General features: G+C 44.4%; 1 protein-coding gene across 4 annotated transcripts in view; it reads right to left on the bottom strand.

Moving 5' to 3' along the window:
- The window catches only part of LOC129695660 (protein FAM221B-like), a 55,424-nt gene extending 32,696 nt beyond the window's left edge, over nucleotides 1-22,728 (bottom strand). For 2 of the 4 annotated variants that reach the window (XM_055632823.1, XM_055632815.1), the window contains exon 1: nucleotides 5,572-6,912. The gene's annotated coding sequence lies outside the window, so the exon portion shown is untranslated. Of the gene's footprint in view, nucleotides 1-5,571; nucleotides 6,913-22,172 lie in introns of those variants that run through there. The other 2 variants (XM_055632839.1, XM_055632832.1) reach the window with 2 other exon arrangements.
- Between the last annotated feature and the right edge of the window lie 496 nt (nucleotides 22,729-23,224).

The raw sequence follows: 23,224 nt of genomic DNA, 5'->3' as shown, positions 1-23,224 counted from the left end.
TCCAAAAGATGTGCATCAATGTATATTATTTCCTTAGTAATGAAAGAGTTTAAAGAATGTAGCTTCAAAACTAAAATCTTTGGTTGAAGTTGTAAGTCTAACACACTTGACGGTTAATGAACCTTTTTTGAAATGGGACCACTGCTATTAAACAGGTAACACGACATCTATTTCTTCAAAGAAAAAACCCTTATGCCCCTGTCCCACTTAGGAAACCTGAACGGAAACCTCTGGAGACTTTGCGCCCCACCCAAGGTTTCCATGCGGTTCCTGGAGGTTCCCGGAGGTTTTTGTCAGTCTCCCTACCTGCTTCCACTACCTGCAACCTCCGGCAACCACCTGCAACCTCCGGGAACCGCACGGTAACCTTGGGTGGGGCGCAAAGTCTCCTGAGGTTTCCGTTCAGGTTTCCTAAGTGGGACAGGGGCATTAAGGGCCTGTCCCACGGCGATTTTTTTGACGACTGCCGGCATCATACCAGTGTCGCCAAAAGATTTTGAATATTTCAAAATCCAGCGGCGACAAAAAAAATGTTGCGACACTTTAAGAAACACCGCATGTCTTACGTTATCATGCCGCATCACCGCCGCATCGCGCTGCGTCGTGCCGCAAATCTTTCGGTGACCTGATACGTCAGTCAGTGATGCGGGCAGTCGTCGAAAAAATCGCCAAGTGGGACACGGCCTTAACACGGTAATATGATAAGGAACAGTTAATCTGTTCATTAATGTTAGCAACCACCAGCAGAGCTCCTTTGCCCTTTACATTGTGATACAACTGGCATGATAGGATTGTGATATCACGAGTAGCTGAGGAAATCAGATCTGTTGAATGGAGTTAATAACGAGGGGTGAATTATTGAAACATTTAAGCTCATAAGTGGGCATGATGGAATAGATGTTGAAATATTGCCTCCAGTGGGACAATCTCCTTTGAGGGCACACAGTGACAAGATTAGAGGGTTGTCATTTAAAACTGATCTGCTCACAAACGTACTCTTCCAGAGGGTAAATCCCTGCGACGGTTGCTGGCGGATGCTAGATCATTGGCAGTATTTAAAATAAAAGGGAGAACACTTTGATTTACAATTGAGGAAATGTGTTTTATACGGAACAGGGAAGGGGAGGAAGCCTGCGGTAGACAACAGACAATTGACAATAGAAAATAGGTGCAGGAGTCGGCCATTTGGCCCTTCGAGCCAGCACCGTCATTCAATGTGATCATGGTTGATCATCCCCAATCAGTGCCCCGTTCCTGTCTTCTCCCCATATACCCTGACTCCACTATTTTTAAGAGCCCTATCTAGCACTCTCTCTAGACCAGCCATGATCACAGTGAAAGTCCGAAAGTGGTGAAAGATTCCTGCTCCCCCATTTTGATGTTTTTGTGTGTTAAGTGACGATTCACATTGACTAGGGGGCAGATAAACCCTCGGGTAACCAAAAAGACAATGCTTCCACCAATCTACACTCCCTCTCTAGTTGCTATACATGTTCTAGAGGAGAGCTATCCAGGACAGATACAAGTTGTCAATTACACCGTTAAAAAATAATTACAAACGCAGTGTAATTTAAAAATGTAATTACATGTCTATAAGGATGTGAAAAAAAAGAGAAATTAAATTGGTAACAAGAACAAAAATGTGATCATACCAGGCATTGGACTATGTGATTTACTACATGGTCATACATACACCAGCTGTATATTTGAGGGAGTGCAGCCCCCTTTAATTCAGATGGAAGTTAGATATGTGGCAGCTGCAAAGTGCTATCCATACATAATTCTATGTAGGAAATGCTTTTGGGCTGAGAGTGACTTGATTCCACTCCAGTTCTCTGTGTTCTGATATGGCATAGGGAGTTCATAAGTCCATGTCAGAGGATCAGAATTAGGCCATTCGGCCCATTGTGTTTGCTCCGCCATTCAATCATGGTTGATCTATTTTTCTCTTTCAACCACATTCTCCTTCTCCCTCCCCAAAACCTTTGACACTCTTACTAATCAAGAACCTGCCAATCTCCACTGCCACCTGTAGCAATGAATTCCAAAGATTCATCACCCTCTGACTAAAGAAATTCCTCCTCATCTTCTTTCTAAAGGTATGTCCTTTAATTCTGAGGCTATGACGTCCAGTCCAAGACTTACCCACTGGTGGAAACATTCTCTCCACATCCATTCTATCCAGTCCCTTCACTATTCTGTAAATTTCAATTAAGTTCCCCACTCATCCTTCTAAACTCCAGTGAACACAGGCTCAGAGTTGTCAAACCCTCATTATGCATTAACTCAATCATCCCCGGGATAATTCCTGTAAACCTCCTCTGGACCCTCTCCAATGTCAGGACATCCCTCCTCAGATAAGGGGCCCAAAACTGCTCACAATACTCCAAGTGCTAGGTGCTAGACAGGCTAGATGCAGGCTAGATTGTTCCCGATGTTGGGGAAATCCAGAACAAGGGGTCACAGTTTAAGGATAAGGGGGAAATCTTTTAGGACCGAGATGAGAAAAACATTTTTCACACAGAGAGTGGTGAATCTCTGGAATTCTCTGCCACAGAAGGTAGTTGAGGCCAGTTTGTTGGCTATATTTTAGAAGGAGTTAGATGTGGCCCTTGTGGCTAAAGGTATCAGGGGGTATGGAGAGAAGGCAGGTACAGGATACTGAGTTGGATGATCAGCCATGATCATATTGAATGGCGGTGCAGGCTCGAAGGGCCGAATGGCCTACTCCTGCACCTATTTTCTATGTTTCTATGTGTGGTCTGATCAGTGGCATATAAAGCCTCAGCATTACATCCCTGCTTTTATATTCTACTTCCTGCTTCTCACCTGCCTCACTCTTGCATTGGATCCCGTCCTGGTTCCAATCTAGTATAAATCCTCCAAGCAAACAAAAGCTTTTCACTTTTCTTAGGGCACGTGACAATAATGTGCCAATGCCAGTGGAACAAGTTTGTAACTGTGTTCTGTCCTCTGATACAGTCCCTCAGCATTGAGGACCACCTGCTTCCACGTTTGTGGGTTCTGAGGTGCTCTATGAGAGCAATGTGGAAACCACCGATTATTTCACAGATTGGGGAGATAGTGCCTGACGGTGTGAGTGGTTGGGTTGTTGACGAGGTGATGCATTGCATCTGCAACTAATATAGAGCTTTTATGTGTCCCGAATAGATTGTCTCAAGCTTCCCTGTATCACACTTCTCCACTTTGAACAGTCACGGGCCAGAAGTTCCCAGAAATCAGTGGGGGTGCTGTATTTCTTCAAGGAGACTGAGCAATTTTCAAAGATAGATTTACTTAGAGATAATAAATATAAGCATCTGGATAAACAGGGTCTGATTAGGAACAGTCAACATGGATTTGTGCCTGGAAGGTCATGTTTGACTAATCTTCTTGAATTTTTTGAAGAGGTTACTCGGGAAATTGATGAGGGTAAAGCAGTGGATGTTGTATATATGGACTTCAGTAAGGCCTTTGACAAGGTTCCTCATGGAAGGTTGGTTAAGAAGGTTCAATGGTTGGGTATTAATGGTGGAGTAGCAAGATGGATTCAACAGTGGCTGAATGGGAGATGCCAGAGAGTAATGGTGGATGGTTGTTTGTCAGGTTGGAGGCCGGTGACTAGTGGGGTGCCACAGGGATCTGTGTTGGGTCCACTGTTGTTTGTCATGTACATCAATGATCTGGATGATGGTGTGGTAAATTGGATTAGTAAGTATGCAGATGATACTAAGATAGGAGGGGTTGTGGATAATGAAGTAGATTTTCAAAGTCTACAGAGAGATTTATGCCAGTTGGAAGAGTGGACTGAAAGATGGCAGATGGAGTTTAATGCTGATAAGTGTGAGGTGCTACATCTTGTCAGGACAAATCAAAATAGGACGTACATGGTAAATGGTAGGCAATTGAAGAATGCAGGTGAACAGAGGGATCTGGGAATAACTGTGCACAGTTCCCTGAAAGTGGAATCTCATGTAGATAGGGTGGTAAAGAAAGCTTTTGGTGTGCTGGCCTTTATAAATCAGAGCATTGAGTATAGAAGTTGGGATGTAATGTTAAAATTGTACAAGGCATTGGTGAGGCCAATTCTGGAGTATGGGGTACAATTTTGGTCGCCTAATTATAGGAAGGATGTCAACAAAATAGAGAGAGTACAGAGGAGATTTACTAGAATGTTGCCTGGGTTTCAGCAACTAAGTTACAGAGAAAGGTTGAACAAGTTAGGGCTTTATTCTTTGGAGCGCAGAAGGTTAAGGGGGGACTTGATAGAGGTCTTTAAATGATGAGAGGGATAGACAGAGTTGACGTGGATAAGCTTTTCCCACTGAGAGGAGGGAAGATGCAAACAAGGGGACATGACTTGAGAATTAAGGGACAGAAGTTTAGGGGTAACATGAGGGGGAACTTCACTCAGAGAGTGGTAGCTGTGTGGAATGAGCTTCCAGTGAAGGTGGTGGAGGCAGGTTCGTTTTTATCATTTAAAAATAAATTGGATAGTTATATGGACGAGAAAGGAATGGAGTGTTATGGTCTGAGCGCAGGTATATGGGACTAGGGGAGATTACGTGTTCGGCACGGACTAGAAGGGTCGAGATGGCCTGTTTCCATGCTGTAATTGTTATATGGTTATATGGTTATAGATCCTTCAATCTTTGCCTCTGTGCTTACAAATATAAACATCATGGTTGCGTTGAGACAGCCAAAGCCCAAAGTACATTAACACTGTGGTCACCACTTTCAAATAATCTGGTGTTCATTGCTATTACAATCTTTGCAATATAAACCAGCTCTGGCAGCTTAACAAAAACTTCTTATGGTTTAAATGCCCAAATAGATTTGAGTATAGGAGCAGGGAGGTTCTACTGCAGTTGTACAGGATATTGGTGAGACCACACCTGGAGTATTGTGTACAGTTTTGGTCTCCAAATCTGAGGAAGGACATTCTTGCCATAGAGGGAGCACAGAGAAGGTTCACCAGACTGATTCCTGGGATGTCAGGACTTTCATATGAAGAAAGACTGCATAGACTCGGCTTGTACTCGCTAGAATTTAGAAGATTGAGGGGGGATCTTATAGAAGCTTACAAAATTCTTAAGGGGTTGGACAGGCTAGATGCAGGAAGATTGTTCCCGATGTTGGGGAAGTCCAGGACAATGGGTCACAGTTAAAGGATAAGGGGGAAATCCTTTAGGACCGAGTTGAGAAAAACATTTTTCACACAGAGAGTGGTAAATCTCTGGAACTCTCTGCCATTTAAGGTAGGTGAGGCCAGTTCATTGGCTATATTTAAGAGGGAGTTAGATGTGGCCCTTATGGCTAAAGGGATCAAGGGGTATGGAGAGAAGGCAGGTACAGGATACTGAGTTGGATGATCAGCCACGATCATATTGAATGGCGGTGCAGGCTCGAAGGGCCGAATGGCCTACTCCTGCACCTATTTTCTATGTTTCTATAGCCTTATCTAGTCACCAGTTCCAACTATATCCCTTCACTTGGTCTTTAAACACAGTTTTTATACTTAGCTCTTTCTTGCTTTCCCTTTTCTGTATCTTTTATTCTCCTCCTTCATACCTCTATGTCTTTATTTTCATGTTTTAATCGGGTGGAGCCTTGAAAGTCTTCACTAGTTGCCCTGTTTGAACATATTGTAGCAGTGCATAGCATTAGTTGTCTGCACTGGGTTCTTATTGACAGGCCATTATGACATCATTAGATCTTTTGTTAAAGATTCCATAAGGATCACCTAAGCAATATCCTGCAGGAAGTAACTATGTTTAGTACTAGATATCTTGGTGGATTTTTGACAGATTTTTATAGAATCATAGATGCAGCAAGGACTGAATTTTATGCCAATTTGCAGCAAGCACCCATTTTACATAATCTTTCCCTAATGCATTTCATTTTCTCCTACATTCCCAAACGCGGGCAGGTGGGAGTGGTGATGATGAGGCATCTAGGATGTCGTGGACAAGTTGGGGTGAAGGATATGCATCTGTGCGGTATGAATCCAGGACTCTGAGTTAAACACTTCGTCAATGGTGAATGCCTAGATTTTGACTTTGGGGAACTTATTGAGGAAAATTCCACTGAAAAATAGGAAAGGCAGATGCAAACTCTCATATTTGACTATTGTCACGTGTGCCAGGGTGAAGTGAAAAGCTTTGTTTTGCATGCTATCAAATCTGATCGGATAATACAATACATAAATACAGTCAAGTCCAACTTAACATAGAACATAGAACAGTACAGCACAATAACAGGCCCTTCACCTCACAATGTCTGTGCTGAACATGATGCCACAAAGCATCACTTTATCTGCTTGCATTTAACTCATATCCCTCTATTCCCTGCATATCCATTTGCCTATCCAAAAATCTTTTAACTGCCACTAACACATGTGCTTTGCCACCAGAGCATTTCAGGCACTCACCACCCTCTGTGTAAAACACTTCCCTCACACATCTGCTTCAAACTTCACCCCACTCACCTTAAAGCTATCCCCTCAAGTATTAGATTTTTCCATCCGAGGAAGGGAGAGTGGTTTGTGTGATTGTTTGGGCTACATCCAAAACATGATAGATGCCGATAAGATGCTTTCCATGGCATATCTGTAAATGTTCGTGAGTGTTGTTGGGAAGATGCCACACTTCCTAAGCCTTCTAAAGAAGTAGAGGTGTTGGTGTGCATTCTTAGCCATTGGATCGATGTGGCTGGTCCAGGACAAATTGCTGGTGATGTTTATTCCTGGGAACTTGAACCTTTCGACCACCTCTACTTTTGGTGCATCAATGTATTCTGGGGTGAATGCACAGCTTCGCTTCCTGAATTCAATCACAATCTCCTTTGTCTTGCTTACATTGAGGGAGACGTTGGTATCTTGGTATCAAATGACAAGGTTCTCAATCTCCTTCCTGTACTCTGTCTCGTCATTATTTGATATCTGGCCCACTGCAGTGGTTTTGTCTGCAAACTTGTAGATTAAGTTGGGTTGGTATTTGGCTGCTCAATCATGAGTGTATAAAGAGTATCCTAATGCCCCTGTCCCACGTAGGCATCCTGGACGGAAACCCGTGGAGCCGTTGCGCCCCCCCCAAGGTTTCCATGCCGTTCCGGGAGGTTTTTGTCAGCCTCCCTACCTGCGTCCACTACCTGCAACCTCCGGCAACCACCTGCAACCTCCGGGAACCGCACGGAAACCTTGGGTGGGGCGCAAAGTCTCCTGAGGTTTCCGTTCACGTTTCCTAAGTGGGACAGGGGCATTAAATACACATTTTCCTAACAAACAGTCACCACTCATGATGGGAATAAGAGGTATCAAAATACACCTCGGTATCCTGGCTGTACAAGACCAGATTTTACACAGAGCAAACTAAAATAGTGTCTACTGTTTTCTGCTGGCTCATTGTGCCAGATGTATAATGTGGAAAGGTGGACAGCTTTGACCTACGATGCGGTCCACAAGAGATGTACCAAAGGATAAGGAAACAAAGGTGCTGAAGTGGGACGGGGCATAAGGGTCTGAGAATGCATCCTTGCAGGCCACCCGCGTTGAGAAGTATCGTCGAGGATAATTTGTCACATATCCTCAATGATTGTGGTCTGTTAGTCAGAAGTCAAGGATCCAGTTGCAGAGGGGATTGATGATTCCAAGTTCCAAGAGTCTGGAAATGAGCTTGGTTAGGATAATGGTATTGAAAACAGAAGCATAGTCCATGAATAGGAGTCTGGTGGAGTGACAGGTAAGGACCAAGGGAATGTATCCTTGTTCCCTCTGAAGGAAGGAACACAGAGGCAACATAGGTGATGTATTCATTCACAATCGCTGGAGAGAAACCAAGTTTACCAAACAAAAAGGGCATCTCAGGGGGCTGAGAGTGGAAAGACTCATCTTGGGAGCAGATGCAGTGGAGATGGGGAAATTGAGTGGGGGATGGCGCTTTACAAGAGGCAGCGTGGAAGAGGTAACTGTGGGAGTAGGTTTAGAATAGAACAGTCAAAAGTCTATTCCCCGTGATGGGGACAGAGAGATTGAGAGAGTATAGATTGAATTAATGATGGGGAGTCTGGTCTGTGTGATGAACTGGGCTACACCTACATCTCTCTGTAATTTCTCCTGGCCTTGGGCAGAGCTGATCCCAAACCAATCAGTGATGCAATCACATTTGTAAGATTCATTGGGGTCATGCCAATTTTCCTCAGTGCCCTCAGGTAGTGGGAGGCATTGTGGTTGGTGCTGAAGAACTTGAAGCCGTCAGCCATTCCCACTTTGGCACCTTTGATGCTCATTGGGGGATATACTTCACCGCGCTTCTTGAAATCAATGAATAGCTCTCTCATGTTGCTGACATTGAGGGAAAAATTGTTGTGCTGACACCATGTCACTAAGTTCCCCATCTCCCTCCTGTACTCTGTCTCATCATTGATCATGATCCTGCCCAAGTGGTGTCAACTTGTAGATGACGTTAGAGTGGAATTTGTCCACACAGTTGTCGGAGTATAGGAAGTATAGTCGGGGACTGAGAACACATCCTTGCAGGGCATAAGTGTTGTGAATTATTGTGGAGGAGATGTTGTACCCTATCCTCACTGATTGTGGTCTGTGGGTTAGAAAGTCAAGGATCCAGTGGCAGAGGGGGATGTTGATTCAAAATTCAGGAGTTCGACGATGAGTTTGGATGGGATTAGGGTGTTGAAGGTGGAGCAATAGTAATCTAATGTATGAGTGTAATGTAGGAGTCCTTGGTGTCTAGGTGTTCCAGAGATGTGTTTAGGGCCAAGGAGATGGCATCTGCAGTGGATCTGTTGCAAAGGTAATTATTAGCAAACTATAGTGGATCAAGGCTGGCTGGGAGGCTGAAGTTAATGTGCATCATCACCAGGTCTCTCGGAAGGGGAATATTGCCCCATCCGTATTTGGATGGGGGCAGGTGGAAGGAAAGGGAAGGAGGAGGAAGGAAGAGAGAATATCTCTCCCAATATAACTCAGTCATTTTGAAGTACTGTATTCTATTTTGTGGCTCCATCATGAACACACCCATATAGCCACCAGATGGCAGCCAAACAACGGAGCCCTGGATTCTGTCAAACCCAAGGAACAATGGATCTCAGGCAGCATCCGGGACAGGCGATGTTTTGGGTCGGGACCTTCTGAATCATGAAGAAGGGTCCTGACCAAAAAAAAAATCACTTGCCTATTTCTTCCACACGTGTGGCCTGCTCCTTCCAAACCTACATCCTCACACACTTCTTCAACTCTTCAATAACTTTCAATTCCTAGGCCCCCACTGCCTCATCTATCCTAGTCTGAAGAAGGGTACCAACTCAAAATGTCACCTATCCATGTTCTCCAGAGATGCTGCTTGACTCACTAACTTTGTGTTTTGGGTAAGATGCCATCATCCGCCGTTCCTTGTGTCTCCCTGGATTCTGCAGTCCGGAGAACGTGCAATACAATACAATACAATACAATACGGTTTTATTCGTCACATTGCACATAAAGTGCAAGTGAAATGAATTTGTCAGCAGCGGTACAATGAGAAAGAACACACACAAAAACACAATAAAAATGTAACACAAACATCTACCACAGCATTAATTTTGTGGATGGCACAAAATTTGGCCAGTCCTCCTCCATTTTCCCCCGTGGTCGGGACCTCAACCCTCCGCAGCCGCCGCTGCGGGCATCCAGATGAATGAATCGGTGCCTTCCTCACCGGTGAGCGCAGCTTCAGGTTGGTGTAGGCCGCAGGCCAGCAGTCAGTGATTTAAAGTTCCGGCCGCGCTGCAGCCAGAAGCACCGCAGACCGCAGGGCCGGCAGTCGATTGGTGGGAAATTGGTGCCCATTGGTGGGAAAATGTAGACCAACCTTCAGTGATCCTCCTAGCATGACCTCAGATAAGGTGCTGGGAGATTTCCTCTCCCACAAACAGAAAAGTATCTGCAGTTGTCTAACTGGTACTCCCTGTCTTTAACGAAAATGTTATCCAATTTAATCCTTTAAAAAGCTTAGAATTTCTGAGACAATCATCATTACCCAGTTATATATAAAACACTTCCCTATATACAATGTAATTTTAAATGGTTTAAAGCTTGAAATTAACACATCAGCAGAGAGACTTTACACTTTAAAGAGAAGCTTTTGAATTTATGGTGTCTTGCTTGCGACCCTGGTAGCTCATGTGTGAAAGCAGTTTGAAACTGAGATTGAAAGAGAGAAATCTACGTTAGACTCCTATTCATAGATGACAGCTCTGTCTTTAATACCATTATACCATCCAAACTTATCACCAAACATGCAGGACTTGGGGTCAGCACTCATCTTTGCAACTGGATCCTCGACTTGTTAACCCACAGACCCCAATCAGTGAGGATAGGGGACAGATCATCCTCCACAATAATCCTCAACATGGGGACTCTGCAAGGATGCATCCTCAGCCCCCTTTGTTACTCCTTGTACACCCACAACTTATAACATATAACATATAACAATTGCAGTCTGTGCAGTCATGTCATCTAATTCTATTTTCAAATGACACCAGCATTGTGGGCCAGATATCAAATAATGATGAGATGGTACAGGGAGGAGATTGAGAACCTTATGTCCTAGTGTCAAGCCAACAACCCTTCTCTCAATGTCAGCAAGATATAAGGAGATAGTGATCAACTTTAGGAAGTGAAGCGGTACACATACCCCAGTTTGCATTGACGGAGCCAAAGTGAAGATGGTTGAAAACCAAATTCCTAGGAGTCAATATCACCAACAACTTCTGGATTACCCATATTGAAGCAACGACCAAGAAAGCACACCAACACCTCTACTTTTTTGATGGCTTAGAAAGTTTAGCATGTCCCCTACAACTCTCACCAACTCCTACAGATGCACCATGGAAAGCATTTGTTCAGGATGCATCACAGCTTGATTTCACAGTTCCATCCAAGACCGCAAGAAATTGCAACGAATTGTGGACCATCACACAAACCAACCTCCCTTCTATTGACTCCATTTATACTTCACGCTGCCTTGGCAAGGCCAGCAGCATAATCAAGAACGAGTCGCACCCTGGCTACTCCCTCTTCCCCCCTCTCCCATCAGGCAAAAGGAATAGATGAGAGAAAACGCACATCACCAGATTCAGGGACAGTTTCTTCCCAGCTGTTGTCAGTAAACTGAATCATCCTACTGCAACGAGAGCGGCGCTGAACCATCTACCTCTTTGATGACCCACAGACTATCCTTGATCGGACTTTGCTGGCTGTACCTTGCACTAAACAATATTCCCTTATTATGTATCTATACACTGTAAATGGATCGATTGTAATTATGTATTGTCTTTCTCCTGTCTGGTTAACAAAAGCTTTTCACTGTACCTCGGTATATGTGACAATAAACTAATGTGAAACGAAACTGAAACTGAAATATCTGTACAGGATGTCAGTGAGAACACATTCTGTACAGCGAGACAGGATGTCAGTGAGACCACATTCGGTACAGCGAGACAGGAAGTCAGTGAGACCACATTCGGTGGAGCTGTGCAAGATGTTGGTGAGATCACATTTGGTACACCTGCACAAGATGTCGGTGAGACCACATTTGATGTTGCTGTACAAGATGTCGGTTCTTCTTCTTTTTATCGAGTCCACACACAAGATTAGACCTTGTTCAGCCAGAGCTGAACACACTTCTCGGCATCTGCATACAATGGTGTCTGTCTTGCGCTGCTTGTGCTTCTTGTGCGTGGTGGTGGTGGTGGAAAGATTGGTGGAAACTGGGCCGCAACGTGAACCCAAGATGTTGGCGAGACCACATTTGGACAATTGTGCGCAGTTCTGGTTGTCTTACTATAGGAAGAACATAATTAAATTGAAATGAGTGCAAAAAACGTTCACAAGACGTTACCAAGGTCTGAAGAAGGTCTAGACACGAAACGTCGCCCATTCCTTCTATCCAGAGATGCTGCCTGGCCCTCTGAGTTGCTCCAGCATTTTGTGTCTACCAGGGGTGGAGAGTTTGATTTATGAGAGGCTTGGATAAGCTCTGGATAATGTGCATGGTCAGACTTTCTCCCCCAGGGTAGAGGAGTTCAGGGATAAGATGACGGAGGAAATATTTAAAACACGAGGGCCAATTTAAAACCCATTTACATAGCTTACATGGATCGGAAAGGTTTAGTGGGATAGGGGCCAAATGCAAGAAAATAAGGTCTGCATGTGAAATTAATTTAAGAGGGTTGGGCACACAGTACATATGTGATCGTGGTTGATACTAAATTCATTGTTCCTAGATAAGCAAATGTGAAAAACCACAAAGCTCCCATGACAACGTTGTACTTCCTCCCTGATCAGCGGACAGTATTTTTGAAACCGTGGGTGTGGATAATTCTCACAGGAGATGAAGTCCCATGTTTTAGAAGCTTCCTGTAAGATCACAAGAAAATAGGAGCAAAAGTCAGCCAATTTGGGGTGGTGGAGGATGGGAAATATAATAGTGGCATTCAAGAGGCTTTTAGATAGGCACATAGAGTAGATATACAAATGGTGGAATATGAATAACATGCAGGCAAATGAAATTAGTTTAATTTGGCATCATGTCTGGCACAGACATAGAATTATAGTCAGAGAGCATGGAAACAGGCCCTTTGGGGGCAACTTGTTCATGCCGACCAAGCTGCCCCATCTACAGTAGTCCCACTTGCCCACATTTGGCCCATATCCCTCTAAACCTTTCCCGACTGTGTACCTGTCCAAAATACTTTTAAATGTTGTTACAGTATCTGCCTCAACTACCTCCCCTGACAGCTCATTCCACCTGTGTGGAAAACGTTGCCCCTCAGATACCTATTAAATCTTTCCCCTCTCACCTTAAACATATGTCCTCCGGTTCTTGATTCCCCTACTCTGGGTAAAAAGGCATCTGCTCTATCTATTCCCCTTATGATCTTGGATACCTCTATTCCTCCTGCGCTCCCAGGAATAAAGTCCTAACCTGCCCAACCTTTCCCTAAAGCCAGGGCCTTAAAGTCCTGGCAACATCCTCGTAAATCTTCTCTGCACTCTTTCCAGCTTAACAATATATTTCATAGAAACATAGAAAATAGGTGCAGGAGTAGGCCATTCGGCCATTCGGCCATTCAATATGATCATGGCTGATCATCCAACCCTATAACAGGGTTACCAAAAATGCCACACAATACTCCAAATGTGGCCTCACCAATATCTTGTACAACTGTAACATAACATCCCAACATATCCTGACGATGAAGACCAATGTGCCAAAAAGTTTATTGTTGCTGCCTTACAGCACTTGCCGCGCAGGAGACCCGGGTCCGATCCCGACTAAGGGGGCTGTCTGGACGGAGTTTGTACGTTCTCCCCGTAACCGCATGGGTTTTCTCCGAGTTCGTCGGTTTCCTCCCACACTCCAAAGACGTACAGGTTCGTAGGTTAATTGGCTTGGTGTAAATGTAAATTGTCCCTATTGTAGGATAGTGTTAATGTGTGGAGATCGCTGGTCGGTACGGACTTGGTGGGCCGAAGGGCCTCTTTCTGTGGTGTATCTCTAAACTAAACTAAACATGCTATCTACATGCGTTACTAATTTCAAGGAAATATGTACCGGCACTCCTAGGTAACCTCTGGTCTACAACACTCCCCAGAGCCCTGCTATTCACTGCGAATGATCTGCCATGGTTTGACTTCCAAAAATGTACACCTTGTATTATCTGCATTAAGCTCCACTAACGATTTCTCTGCCTACTGCCGTACATTGTGGGCCGAGGGACCTGTTACTGTTGCTGTTCTGTATTATTCTATGTTCTATGTAATTGGCTCTCAAGCCTGCCCTGCCATTCAGTATGATCTCATGGGTGATCTGCTGCGGGCCTCATCTGCACATTCTTTAAACTCCAGAGAAGACACATCCAGTTTCTTTAGCCTCTCATGAAAGGACAACCATTTCAGTTCAGAAATTAGGCTATTGAATCTCTTTTGAACCATCTCCAATATCTTTTCCCAAATAAGGGGATATCTAGTCTGCACCGTTCCCAGGTGTTGTCCTGTAACCTGTAGAATTGTAACAATACTTCCTATTTCTAAACTCCACCCCTCTAGGAATAAAGACCAATATATCCTTGACTTTCCTGTTTGCTGCAGTTGCCTGCTTCATGCACAATTCATGCATAAGAATATCTAAATCCCTTTGCATTTCACTCATCTGTAATTTTCTCCATTTAGATAATAATCTGCCTTTAGGTTCCTCTTATGAAACCAACAAAAAGATTAAAATGCCACATATCAACTGATCAACAAGAGGCCTCAGCAGATGAGGTTCTAAAACTTGATGGACAGAAACTTCAGATTCACTTTCACAACCTCATCTCCCATGCCTGGGCATATCATAGAAACATAGAAAATAGGTGCAGGAGTAGGCCATTCGGCCCTACGAGCCTGCACCCCAATTCAATATGATCATGGCTGATCATCCAACTCAGTATCCTGTACCTGCCTTCTCTCCATACCCTCTGATCCCCTTAGCCACAAGGGCCACATCTAACTCCCTCTTAAATATAGCCAATGAACTGGCTTCAACTACCTTCTGTGGCAGAGAATTCCAGAGATTCACCACTCTCTGTGTGAAAAATGTTTTTCTCATCTCGGTCCTAAACGACTTCCCCTTTATCCTTAAACTGTGACCACTTGTTCTGGACTTCCCCAACATCGCGAACAATTTTCCTGCATCTAGCCTGTCCAACCCCTTAAGAATATCGCAGGCAACATAATTATTACGATCTTCAGCATGTGGATTCCTGCCACATGGTAAGTAATTCCCAGTGTCATCCTCATCCAGTGACTGATGAGCTGCTCCTCAATCAGAGGCCATCCAGAGGTTCAATGGGAATAACCCTCATCAACCATTAACTGCAGGTACCAGTATCAGCCAGTTTACATAATCTTCTTCAACTTCTCAAAAGCCTTTGACTGTGAAAATAGAGAGAATGCAGAGTATCCTTAAACTTGTTAGTTGACAGAAATTCATCCACATATCCCACTTCATCTCGGGAAGCTTACAGCCCAGTGGTATGGGACAATTCCTCTAGCCTGTCCAGAGTTCTCCAACATAACCTACTCCACATCCCCCTCTACTCTCTCCCCCCTCTAACCCTCTCCCCCTCCCCCCCAACCCCCCCCGCAGGCAAACATATTCCCTTCAACCTCCCTCCCCCCCTCCCCCTCCAGTGACTGATGAGCCCTCCCAATCCCATCCAGAGGTTCAATGGGAATAACCCCTACCCCATCCCCCTCCACCCTCCCCCTCCCCCTAATCCCTCTACTCCTCCCCCTCTACCCCCCCCTCCCCCTAAACCCCCCCCCTCTAGACCCCTCCCCCTCAAGATTCAAGATTCAAGATAGATTTAATTGTCACATGTGCCAGATGGCACAGTGAAATGAATTTCCATACAGCCATACAATAAAAATCAACAGGACACAACACACTATAGGGTTTGACATAAAACATCCCCACACAGCAGAATCAAAGTTCCCCACTGTGTGGGAAGGCACCAAAGTCAGTCTCTTCCTCCACTATTCCCCGTGGTCAGGGCCTCCCCGTGCCCTCCGCAGTTGCCGTTACGGGCGGCCCGATGTTCAGGACCGCTCGCCGGGGTGTTCTAAGTCCGACGTCAGGGCTGCGGGACGTCCTCAGCGGCGTGGACACAGAGTCGGCCCCCTCCTACCGGAGTCTGCGGCTCCCAAAGTCCGCAGGCCGCGCCGGGTGGAGACTGCTGCTGGCGACCCTCTGCAAGGTGTCCCAGGACTCCACGATGCCGTTCAGCACCGCCCGCGTTGGAAGCTCTCCGCATCCTCTACCCCCTTCCCTCTACCCTACCTGGATGCACACCCATTTATTTCACTAACCCTGCCTCCTTTTCCCCATTCCTTTCCTCTAGCTTCACATCTCCCTTCCAGAGCCTTCTTCCCAGATCTGGCCTTTGTCCACCCGTCTGTCAATCAACCCCCCACCTGTATCCACCTATCACTTGCCTGACTTTGTCCCACCCCCACCTCTCTTCCAGCTTTCTCTTTTCTTCATTAGTCTGAAGAAGAGTCCAGACCCGAAATACCGCCTATCCATGATCCACAGATGCTGCCTGACCTGCCATTTACACTTCAGCATTTTGTGTCCTTTACTGACCTCTTGTGCATCCCTTAGACTATCTAGATCATGCAGCTCAAAGCTCTGGAGAGATACCATCAAAGCTCTCTGTGTAAGACCCACTTTAGCAGCATAAAGGAACCGTCAGTGTCCTCTCCCACCATTGAAGCTCTAATTGCACTTGATCTGTTCTGAAGGGCAAGTCAAATTGTTTTGTATACTTAATACCAGAGTTTCAAAGCAAGCACCCTTCTTCAAGCTGTGTCACATCCAGTGACTACTGGGAAGACAAAGGAATCAGTTCAAGTTGTTCTGAAAATCTACATGAAAACAGTCACATCTCTACAAACAGCTGAGAATCTTTGGTTTATCACTGCTTTGATTTGCAATAACAATGATGTCAAGAACACATGAAGACCCACAATAAACGATGGGGGGAATGCACTGGACCTGGTTATACCTCACTTGTGGCAAAGTCTGTGGATCCCACACTGGTGTCATCAACCATCTGAGAACCAAAGTGGAAGTGGTACAGCCTGAACCCAAAGGGAAGTTTAGGGGTAATATGAGGGGGAACTTCTTTACTCTGTGTTAGAATCTGTGCTCTATATTAGAATCCAGTGTAGTCCACACTGTACTGTGCTCTGTGTTAGAATCCAGTGCAATCCACACTGTAGTCCACATTGTACATTGTATCGTGCTCTGTGTTAGAAGCCAGTGTACTCCACACTGCACTGTGCTCTGTGTTAGAATCCAGTGGAATCCACATTGTACTGTGCTCTGTATTAGAATCCAGATCAACACAACAATGATTACTTTACTGGCATTCCCCCTTATATTAGCAAGGTTAACAGTCAAGTGTGTAAAAGTTGTAAATGCAGCTTTTGAGCAATTGCTCATAAAGCAATGGATTAAGTTCAGAGAATTGACTGTCACTGATGATGGAAATGCTGGCCGAACTTAGGACTAATGAATGTATTGCAAAATATCTTGCAAATAAACATTTCAGACATTTCTGATACTCATTATGACTTTTTAATGTAAAGCAATTGAAAAATTGATGTTAAACGAATGGAGCTGGGAAATTTCTACTCAATAAAGTCTCACTAAAGGAATGAATTACTGTTGTTTTTTGTGATATAGCTGAAATAGGAGGTTAGTTCAGCACACCGGAGAACTTATTGCTCACCTTCAAATAGTGCTATGATGTAATGACTATCTGAATACATGCCAAAATTCACCGATTTTTATAGTCAGCAGAGAGATATTAGAGCTTGCCATTGACCTTAAAGATGGGCTGAAAGATGGCAGATGGAGTTTAATGCTGATAAATGTGAGGTGCTACACCTTGGCAGGACAAATCAAAATAGGACGTACATGGTAAATGGTAGGGAATTGAAGAATACAGTTGAACAGAGGGATCTGGGTATAACCGTGCATAGTTTCTTGAAGGTGGAATCTCATATAGATAGGGTGGTAAAGAAAGCTTTTGGTATGCTAGCCTTTATAAATCAGAGCATTGAGTATAGAAGCTGGGATGTAATGTTAAAATTGTACAAGGCATTGGTGAGACCAAATCTGGAGTATGGTGTACAATTTTGGTCGCCCAATTATAGGAAGGATGTCAACAAAATAGAGAGAGTACAGAGGAGATTTACTAGAATGTTGCCTGGGTTTCAACAACTAAGTTACAGAGATAGGTTGAATAAGTTAGGTCTTTATTCTCTGGAGCGCAGAAGGTTAAGGGGGGACTTGATAGAGGTCTTTAAAATGATGAGAGGGATAGACAGAGTTGATGTGGGCAAGCTTTTCCCTTTGAGAATAGGGAAGATTCAAACAAGAGGACATGACTTCAGAATTAAGGGACAGAAGTTTAGGGGTAATACGAGGGGGAACTTCTTTACTCAGAGAGTGGTAGCGGTGTGGAATGAGCTTCCAGTGGAAGTGGTGGAGGCAGGTTCATTGGTATCATTTAAAAATAAATTGGATAGGCATATGGATGAGAAGGGAATGGAGGGTTATGGTATGAGTGCAGGCAGGTGGGACTAAGGGAAAAAAAGTTGTTCGGCACGGACTTGTAGGGCCGAGATGGCTTGTTTCCGTGCTGTAATTGTTACATGGTTATATGTTATATGGTTATATGGACTGCCACAGTAGAAGGAAGTCTATCCTACTACTCAAAAAATGTCATAGCCCTCTACTCAAAAGTGGCATGTCTCCTTCGTGCCACTTTTAACTTTTCTATATGTTAAATACCAAACAAGTTCCTCAAAGAACTCATCAAAAATCTTTTATCCTGTGTCTTTCTGCAGCACTGAAATTACCACAGGGCAAACCAGATTTTTTAGAGATACAACATGGAACATGGATTTTTAGAGATACAGCATGGAAACAGGCCCTTCAGCCAATCAAGTCCACATCAACCATACTGTAGATCACCTGTTCACATCAACTTTATGTTATTCTACTTTTGCATCCACGGTCGGTGGGGGCGCTGCAAGCCGGCAGCCCTGCCAGCTGCGTATTAGTTCTTTCTACTTTTTTTGTTTTTGCAGTGTGTCCTAATGTATGTTTTTACTTTTTCTCGGTGTGTCTTCTGTGGGGGGTGATGTAAGGGGGAAACCGCTTTGGTCGCCTCCTCCATGTCGCCTCCCCCGTGGCCTAACATCGAGGATCAGCGCGGCCTTTCCTGGAGACGTGCCCGGGGCTTCAGCTGCGGGCGCAGCGTGGATTCTCGTTGCGGAGCGGGCGAGCTCTCGCCGGGGGTTGCTGGAGGGGAGCACTCTGTTCACTGGCTCACGTCAGCCTGAAGCCGCGGTCTGCGGAGCTCCAGCTGGGACAGCGTCTGCAGCCTGGGATCCTTCGTTGGGGAGCCTGGAGGAGAAGAGCTCCGACCACCGGCCCGCGGCCATCTTCTACCACGGGCGCGGCATGGACTTACCATCCTGAGCGGGGTCACTCGCCGGGGATCCCTGGAGGGGAGCTCCGACTGCCGGCCCTGTGGTCTGTGGTGCTTCTGGCTGCAGCGCGGCGGGGACTTTAGATCTTCGACCACCGGCCTGCGGCCTACACCAACCTGAAGCCGCAGTCTCCAGTGGGGAGGCACCGATTCAGGACTTACCTGCACTTTACCTTGTCTACACATCTGGACGGCTGCGGAGGGTTGAGGTCCCGACCATGGGGGAAATGGAGGAGGACTGGCCAATTTTTGTGTCTTGAATTGTCATGAATGCTGTGGTGGATGTTTGTGTTAAATTTTTATTGTGTTTTTGTGTGTTTTTTTTTATTGTACCGCTGCTGGCAAATTCATTTCACTTGCATTTTATGTGACGAATAAAACTGATTGATTGACTACCTACACATTAGGGGACAATTTTACAGAGGCCAATTAACTTACAAACCCGTATGTCTTTGGGATATGGGATGAAACCGGAGCACCCGGAGGTTACAGGAAAAACGTGTAAACTCCACACACACAGCACCCTAGGATGGGATCGAACCCTGGTCTCTGGCACGGTGAGGCAGTGGCTCTACCGGCTGCGCCACTCTGCCGCCCAGTAATAAGAAATAAAGTGGATGAGCTTGAGGCTCAGTTAGAAATTGGCATGTATGATGTTGTGGGAATTACAGAGACATGGCTGCAAGAGGACCAGGGCTGGAAACTGAATATTCAAGGGATTACGTCCTAGCGAAAAGACAGGCAGGTGGGCAGAGGGGGTGGGGTATCTCAGTTGGTGAGGAATAAAATTCAGTCCCTTGAGATGGGTGACTTAGATTCAGGAGATCTGGAGTCAGTATGGATTGGAATTGAAACTGAGGCATTGTAAGGGTAAAAAGACCCTAATGGGACGTATACTACAGGCCCCCAAACAGTGGCATGGATATAGTTTGTAAATTGAATCAAGTGTTATAATTGGCATGTCGTAAAGGCAATACGACGGTTGTTATGGGGGATTTCAACATGCAGGTAGACTGGGTAAATCAGGTTGGTACTGGACCCCAAGAAAGGGACTTTGTGGAGTGCCTCCATGATGGATTCTTAGAGCAGCTTGTATTGGAGCCTACCAGGGAGAAGGCAATTCTGGATTTAGTGTTGTGTAATGAACCGGATTTGATAAGGGAACTTGAGGTTAAGGAGCCATTAGGAGGTAGTGACCATAATATGATAAGTTTTAATTTACAATTTGAGAGGGAGAAGGGTGAATACCTATACTTGTATTTGTGCAATGACAATAAAGTTGAATTGAATTGAATCGGAGGTGTTAGTATTACAGTTGAACAAAGGGGACTATGGAGCCATGAGGGAGGTGCTGAGCAAGTTGGGCCTAAGGGCCAGATTCCACACTGTATGACTCTGACTATGCTGCTCCGAACACAATTTCAATTGTTCCGTTTTCGGTACATACGTCAATTAAACACTCTTGACTGTTGAATATGATCCATTGAGATACCTTGGAATGATTTTCTTTTACAACATTGTGAAGTGAATTTTGTGTTAAAAGCATGTACTATTAATCTAGCATAATTCAGCAATCCAGCAACCCTTGAGTGATTTGAAAATATGTACAAGAAAAATAAATCAATGCCAGATCAGGAGTTCGAGACACATGAAACTACAGATGCTGGAATCTTGAGCAAAGCACAATGTGCCGGAGGAACTCGGCATGTCAGGCAGCATCTGCAAGGGTGCTGTATGAGAGTCCTGACCCGAAACGTTGCCCGTCCATTCCCTCCACAGATGCTGCCTGACCTGCTGAGTTCTTCCAGCACTTTGTGTTTTGCTCCAGATTGAGCTAAAGAGAATGAGAATGAGACTTGATAGGACACAGAGAACACATTTTTGGATTGTCTCATTCCAGAAGAATTTATAGCAGGAGATCAGGTGAAGGACCACTGTGGTAGCTAAGTCTTGAGGTGACAAATTCATGAATAAAAATTTCAACAGCAGATGAGCTAAAATACAGATGGAGATAGTATTGTTACAAAGTTAGGTGGTCTAGGACCAGGTAATGAAGGGAATATGGGTCCGGATGCTCACATTAAAGGCTAAGATAGCCAAGGAAGGAATCCAACAGAAAAAGGTTACACTTGACATCTGTGAAGTAGTGTTTGTGATGGGGATAAATGCCAATAACTTAGGTTTTCCTGAAAGTTAATGGAAAAGAAACAAAAATAAACAAGATTCTGTTCTCACCCTGTCATTCCTGGCACATTCGTTTGACACCTGACTCTCAAGAGTCTTAACTAATCCTATGACTGATGGTAATAGGCAACTGTGATATCAAGAATGAAACAGGTTGTGATTTAAAAACTGTACATCACATGTGGAAACCACAAAAGAAGTTCCTAGAGGTTAAGCAGATGATTGGAATATTACAATCACGTTCACAAGCAGAAGCTTGAATAAGGTTTTTTTTTAAAGGCAGTTGAAAATAAACAAAACTATAGATGCTGTAAATCTGAAATAAAATTAAAAAATTCTGGAAATACTCAGTGGGTCAGGCAGCATCTGAATAAGAGAAATGGCTAATGGTTAAAGACAAAGGAGATTCAGTGGATTTTGTTAACCTAGTTTTACAGAAGACCTTTGATAAGGTGCCACATGTGAGGCTGCTAAAGAAGACGAGAGCCCCTGGTATCAGAGGGTAGATACTAGAAGGATAGCAGGTTATCATGGTTCAATGGTCCTTTTGCAATGCAATTGCCACTTTCAAGAAACACCTCTGGCAGTTTGCCTTTTTGGGTAGCATTAGATTAATGTAAATTAATGAAAATTACTTTCACAGACGTAATGTAAAAGCTTCCTTTTAGCAAGTTATAACGTGGCATTGAAATATTTTGTTGTGAAATCATAGCAGTTATTGCAACAGCTAAAGCTCTAACATTCTACTTCATCACATATTACCACACCGCATGTCATTTAAACTCTCCATTCTATCACAAACCCATCTGGGTGTTCCACCCACGCTTCTCCTGTCTAAACTTGTTTTAATTTTTCCCACGTGTGAAAACTCACCAACTCACCTGGAAACTTTGATCCAGGTTTTTCTAATCCAGCTCACTGTTATTCTTGTGACCGTTTATCAGGTGCAATGACTAAGCCTCAGGTGGCTTTCCCTCGGAATTTCCAAATTATCTTTTAACTGTTCAAAGCTGACATGAACCTTAGGATAAAAATAAACTTTGATAATCAATGATGTTTAAAAATTACCCACGAGGTTTGAAGTAATTTACACAAGTATGATGAAAATAAACATTGAAAATCCATTAAGAAGTAACCAAACAGGTTAATGAGGGCAAAGCCATAAACATTATCAATATGGACTTCAGCAAGGCATTTATTAAGGTTTGGTATGGTGGTCTGCTCTGGAGGGTTAGATTGCATTGGATCCAGGGAGGGCTAGCAGGCTAGGTAGAGAGTTAGCTTCATAGAAGGAAGCAGATAGTAATGGTGGAAGGTTATTTACCTGACTGGAGTCTTGTAATTAATGGTGTTCCTCAGGGATCAGTGCTGGGCCCATTGCTGTTTGTGGTTGATACCAATAATTTGGATGGAAATGTACGAGTTTGCAGAAGACGCTAAAGTGGGTGGTATCATAGATAGCAAATATGGTTATCAAAAATTACAGCAGGATCTTTATCAGCTCGGCAGGTGCGCTGAGGAAAGGTTAATTAAACATGCAAATAAGTCAGAGGTGTTGCATTTCTGTAAATAAAAGGAGGGCAAGACCGACACAGGAAATAACAGTGCTCTGGGGAGTGGGGTAGTGCAGAGAGATCTAGAAGTGCGTACATAGGTCCCTGAAAGTGGCTGCATTAGTGGTCAGGAAAGCTTTGGGTATGTTGGCCTTCATCAGTATGTTGGCTTTCATGAGTCAGGGTATCGAGTATAGAAGTGGGAATGATATATTGCATTGTATTGGTGAAGCCCCATTTGGAGTATTGTGCTCTGTTTTGGTCACCCTATCATGGGAAGGATGTCATTAAGCTGGAAAACAAGCAGACAAGATGCACAAGGAAGTTACCAGAACTTGAGGGCCGAAGCCACAGGGAAAGGTTGGTCAGGCAGGACCTTT

The sequence above is a fragment of the Leucoraja erinacea genome, chromosome 1 (genome assembly GCF_028641065.1).
Source record: "Leucoraja erinacea ecotype New England chromosome 1, Leri_hhj_1, whole genome shotgun sequence".
Lineage (NCBI taxonomy): Eukaryota > Metazoa > Chordata > Chondrichthyes > Rajiformes > Rajidae > Leucoraja > Leucoraja erinaceus.
The sequence above is the reverse complement of the archived record's forward strand: the minus strand, read 5'-3'. Positions and strand labels throughout refer to the sequence as shown.